Source organism: Odocoileus virginianus, chromosome 12 (genome assembly GCF_023699985.2).
Source record: "Odocoileus virginianus isolate 20LAN1187 ecotype Illinois chromosome 12, Ovbor_1.2, whole genome shotgun sequence".
Lineage (NCBI taxonomy): Eukaryota > Metazoa > Chordata > Mammalia > Artiodactyla > Cervidae > Odocoileus > Odocoileus virginianus.
In genome coordinates, this window is record NC_069685.1 from 10,491,581 (window position 1) to 10,497,588 (window position 6,008).

A 6,008-nucleotide genomic window follows, 5' to 3' on the forward strand; every position below is an offset into this window, starting at 1 on the left:
ACGGGGTCGCAAAGAGTCGGACACCACTGAGCGACTAACACGGGCACACACGCGCCCACGCACACACACACACACACAGTCTCCTATTTCATTACATAAAGACTTAACAATACGACAAGGGCCTCAGAATCTTACTTGTTTTGTTAAGAGAACACTTGAAACCTCCACGCTCTTTAAGGCAGCATCTTCCTGGAAGATGCTGTGGTGGGTTCTTGGACCACGGACCCTCAGTGCAGGCTGGTATGGCATGACTTAGGGTCCCTGAACTCCTCATTCTCACTTTCTTCTCCTGCCCCAGCTAGGTCCTTTTGGACCTTGCTGCCTAGTCTGTTTATTGTAATGTATGAATGCTATCCCTTTCTCTAAGTGACAAGACATGGGCAAGTTGAAAGTTGCTGGCTTTAGATATTAATGCCTCCAGACCTAACTTCCTCCAGTAAGGTAAACATGAAGTTCTGCAGGCAGACCCCAGATCTGGCTGAGCGCGTGGGGTGGGCTGAGGTTCTAGGTGCGTGTGCTTTCCCTCGTGTCTCACTCTTTTGACCCCGTGGACTGTAGCCCGTCAGGCTCCTCTGTCCATGGGGCTTTCCAGGCAAGAATAGTAGGTTGACATTTCCTATTCCAGGGGATCTTCCCGACCCAGGGATCGAACCCCATCTTTTGCATCTCCTGCATTGGCAGGTAGATTCTTTACCACTGTGCCACCTGGGAAGCCGGAGTTTCTAGATTAAGAATCTGTTATCGTATCAGAGTACTATAAGCAGAACCAAACCAAACCAATCAATATTTATAGACTGTTGTTATTATAGCCACATTTGCTGGGAGGAGCCATAGGCAAACATGGAGAGTTTCAGTTACTAAATCCAAGAGGTTGGCTTAATTGTGAGAAGATAAGTGTATTGGTTGCCCTTTCCCAGTGTCCTTAGGGCTGAATATTTACCTTTTAATTACAAAGTGACAGATTTAAGGACCTCCTGGACTAAAACATCCCACAGTTCACTGCTCTATAATTTTCTTTGATTAAATCCAGGAATTTGATGTTCATTCTTAAAAATGCACACATTTACCATTAAACACGCAGTTAATTCTATGAAGGCTGGAATCCATCAAACTATTGCTTCAGGTGAAATTGTCTAAAAAAGGGTGGCTCCAAGGAGTATGAAAAAAAGCAATGAGACCTTGACTTGTGCAGACATATATTCTGAACCACGTCTTGCAGCCTATGAAGTCAAGTGCTTACTTCCTCACAGAGGGCAGTTTTTCACTGGGATTTGTTTTTTCGCCTTTCTTCCCTGTGTGTATATTTCTGTTGTGGAGTGTTTTGGCTGTTTGCTTAAATTAGTCAGTGCTTTAAGGAATGTCATAGAATTTCTGGAATTTCTGAAATTCTTTGGAATGCTCTGGCTATTTGCAGGAATGTTCCTGCTTCCAACTTGATTGTTTTGCTGACAGGTGCTGACTTTCGCCAGGTTTACAACTTTCTTTAATGGTAGAAAAACCTGAATGTGTTATTCTCAAATCACAGTAACAGGTAACATTTGCTCAGCACTGCTTTACACCCCGCATAACTGGTTTAATCCTCATGAGAAGTTTTTGATCTAAGTCCTAACATGATCTCGTTGCAGATGAAGAAGCCGAGGCTTTGAGAAATGGTTCAGTTGTCCTGGGTGACTCAGCTAGCAAATGTTGGAAGATTCAGTGGTTGGTCTTCTCTGATACCTGAGCTTGAGCTGGAAAAATTTCAAGCTTTATAAATGTTTGGTATTATAGAGGAAGTCATGTGTAAACTTAACATTTGTTAATTCTCCCAAGCAGCTAGTGATTCTTCTCTTAGTGGCTGGTGTTTCTTTGCTCCTTTGGTGTCTGCGTGCCATGATGTATCTGACTGTGCCCTTTAGAATGACTTCAGTGCTCTGCTTACATATGTTAACCTGTAATTTTGCCTGCCCCCCCCACCCCGGGGGATGCTGTCTTCTTCTCCAGACATCCTTCCTTTCACTCGTCCATGCCCAGTCCAGCTGTTACCTTTATTTTGACACTTCTGAATTCCCAACACAGGGTCAGTCTCTCCCTGTTCTCTGCTCTGCTATTAACTCCTTTGGGCTTTCCTTGTGGCTTAGCTGGTAAAGAATCCACCTACAATGTGGGAGACCTGGGTTCGATCCTTGGGTTGGGAAGATCCACTGGAGAAGGGAAAGGCTACCCACTCCAGCAATCTGGCTTAGAGAATTCCATGGGCTGCATAGTCCATGAGGTCGCAAGGAGTCGGACAACTGAGCAACTTTCACTCAACTCCTTTAGAGCAGTTGTCAAGCTACTGTATAATTGTTAGCATGCATATCTTTTTCCTCTAGTAGGCTCAAATCTATTTGGGGCAGAGGTGTTATCTATTTGTCTTATTTTCTCAGCATGAAGCACAGTTGTGAATATATTCATAGACAGAGAAATGGTGGGGGGCATCAGGAAAATGGGATAAGTGAGAGGAATTACTGTCATTTAGTGAGATCTGAAAGATGATACCTCATTTTTATTATCCAGCAGAGCTCTTGAGTTGATAGTCTGTATTCCTAACAAAGAAGAGCTAGTGTATAATTAATAGGATACAATTCTACAATTTTTGGAAACCCTCCTTAAAAATCTTTCCACAGGATTACAAACACACAAGTATATAAAAAGTAAATATTTATTACAAACAGAAAATTGTGAGAATGTATGAATTAACAAAATCTGAGAAATACAACAAAAATTATAATTGTCAAAAACTGTGTTCAATTTTATAACTTGTTCCTCATAATGTCATGTCAATATTAGGATTGATGTCAAATTTTAGAAGACTTCGATCAAGTTTCATTCATATATGAGCTCTATGGTATAGAAGAATTTTCCAAAAACTAGCTGTATCTTCATGTTACAATGCTGAATGAGTTGGCAAAGCAGGTAGTAGATGGTAAAAAGAAGGAAGTGGATATTGAATGGAAAACTGGAGACAGTGGGTATAGAATATACATTTGAGATTTTTATAAAGTAAGATGGTAGAAGAAAGATGAATAGGATTGAATAATAAACTGGGTGGAAAAAAGCTGTTTGCATTTATTAGAGAGTTGCTTGAAGTCAGATTTGGAAATTTGTCTTACACACTCTGTATCGTCTCTGATATAGCCATGCCAAGTCATGGTTTGTGGGAAAGTGTTAACTTGGCATCTTGTGTAACCTGGCCATCGGTGTGTAGAAATGTTCCCTGTGATTACTTAATGTGCATATGTCAATCATACATTTAGATGAGTCAATACTTTAAGTTATTCAACTTGTACCATCTTTTGGGGAAATATTAATAATAGTTTCTATTAATGGATCACTTCCTTTTTGGAGGTACTTTCACATCCATCATTGGATTGGAGCATACTTGTTAAATTATTTATAAATAAATAAGGTATTTACAACATGTAAGAAAGAGAGATGAGATCTTAAATATTTTATAGATGCCAAGTGAAAATTTAGAAATTTTCAGCTATCAAAAAATTCAGTTATCAATTCTGGGAACTGAATGAAGGAAATGGCATTGAAAGCACCTTTCCTGACTTGACAATATGGAGCTGAAGAAAGAATGTGGATATTTGTGGGGAAATTTAAAGTAGCTTCTGCTGCAGTATGCAATGTATTTCCCTTCTTCTTCTGTATCTCTTACAGAAGGTTCAGAAAAACAAAATTTATCATTTGTATTTATCTTTATTTGTTCCTCTGATTTTATTGAGATGCAATTGACTTACAGCTCTGTGTAAGTTTAAATCATATATCATGATGACTTGACTTACATACATTAATAAGTGATTATCACAATAAGTTTAGTGAATGTCCATCATCTCATACAAGTCCAAAATTAAAGAAAGGAAAAAGCAATTTTTTCTTGCAGTGAGAAAGGATACTAAGGATTTACTATCTTAAAAGCTTTCATATATAACAGATAGCAGTGTTAATAGTATAATTGCATTGTACATTACATTCCTAGTGTCTATTTATCTTATAACTGAATGCTTGTACCTTGTAACCACCTTCATCACTGTACAAAGATAGTTCCCATGTTTTTAAACCAGAGGATCTTTAGGGAAATCATGATTACATTTTGGTGTGAATGAAAATCATTTGGATAATGAGTTAAAATGAAGATTCCATTCAGTAGAAGCAAGATGGGATGGGGAATTGAGAGCAGTGTTGAACCCTGCGTCTAGGTAGGCACGGGATGAGGGTTGGAGGAGGAGAACAGGACAGAGCCAATGTCTGGGTTTCACTTACTTCCCCTTTGATTTCTTCAGAGGTTGTATCTTCAGTGAAGTGATTTCTTCATTGGTTGTATAATAGCACATTGTTAGTCTCCACATGTTTGTGTTTTTTACAATTTTTTTCTTATGTTGATTTCTAGTTTCATAGCATTGTGGTCAGAAAAGACACTTCATATAAATTTTCTCAAATTTACTGAGATTTTGTTGAATGGCCAGTATGTGGCCTACCCTGGAGACTGGTTCACATGCATTTGAAAAGAATGTGTATTCTGCTGCTTTCAGGTAGAATGCTGTATAAATATTAAGTCCGTCTGGTCTAATGTGTCATTTAAGACCAGTGTTTCCTTATTGATTTTCTGTCTGGATGATCTGTCCATTGATGTAAGTGGGTTATTATAGTCTCTTTCTATTACTCTGTTACTGTCAATTTCTCCTTTTATGTCTGTTAATATTTGCTTCGTATATCAAGGTGCTCCTATGTTAGGTTTATGAATACTCCTATGTTTATATATCCTAAATAAATGTATATTTATTTTAGGAACCTGAGGCTTTGCGAAATTAAGTGCCCTTTGTTCACGTACAGCTGCTAATAGAAGGTGGCTCTGGGACATGAACCTTAGTCTTCAGGCCTCCAGTCCCACTCTGTTTCTATAACTGTACCCTGAGAGATGTGTGCCCATGCGGCTGAGAGTGTGGAGTTTTAGAGTCAGGTTCCCTGGGTCTGAATCTTAGTTCTTCCACTTATTAACTGTATTATCTTGGTAAAGTCATTCACCTCTGCATGCCTCTGTTTCCCCCTTGGAAAATGGGTATAATTTGTCATAGAATTAAATGAATTACTATTGCACCAGGCAACCATTTGTAAAATAATTAAGAAACTCCTCCATCATGGCCTATGATGTAGAGAACAGTAGTCTGCTTACTTATTAGTTCACCCTGTGTATATTGCCCTTCAGCCTCCTTCCAGCCTGCATCCTTGCCCATGATGTAGATATATATGCTGTTCCCCCAGCACTGATGTCCCTGAATCTTGTCTTTCCACTTTTAAGAGCTCCAAGAGAGGATAGAGCAGCCCAGTTACATGCAGGCAGTAGCTCCCTTTTATGCAAAGCAGGCAACCTGAGGAAGAGGCATTCTATCTCATTCTGTTGCATTGCCCTAGCTTACATCTACAGAGTTATCCAGGTTATAGTTTTTAAATCTCTGGTAGGAAACAATTGGAATTATTACCCAGGCAAAGGAGAAAATTGGATTTTGTTTATTTGTTTGTTTTTTGTCCTTTGGATCTTCTAATAGGCTACTGTAATTGGCCAGGAAATTTGTAGCAGATTTTGCAAATCTGTAGTGAATCATTCCCCCATCCACTTTTTTTTCAGTATTTTTAGGGGAAAAAGTATTCTTACTTGCCAAATGTAGCTAGACCTTCCCTCCCCACCCCCCCCACCCCCAGTCCTATTTGTTAAGGCAAAACAGTAGGCATTTAAAAACAGACTTTTCTTTCTGGTAGTATCCAGCAGCTCTCAATTGCCTTGTTATATTTGGCTGATGTTTTCCTTTGATAGCCTGTGACTTCACACTAGATGTGGGTGTTGCCAGCAGCTGTTAGCCGTTGGGTGGGGCAGAAAGGCCTCCTAGCAGCTGGGTGTTGTCTCTTGTCTTTCTCTTGTGTCACAAAGGTAGCACTGATGAGAATGTTTTCATAGACTTTTTCTATTGGAAGCCAGGCAAGCC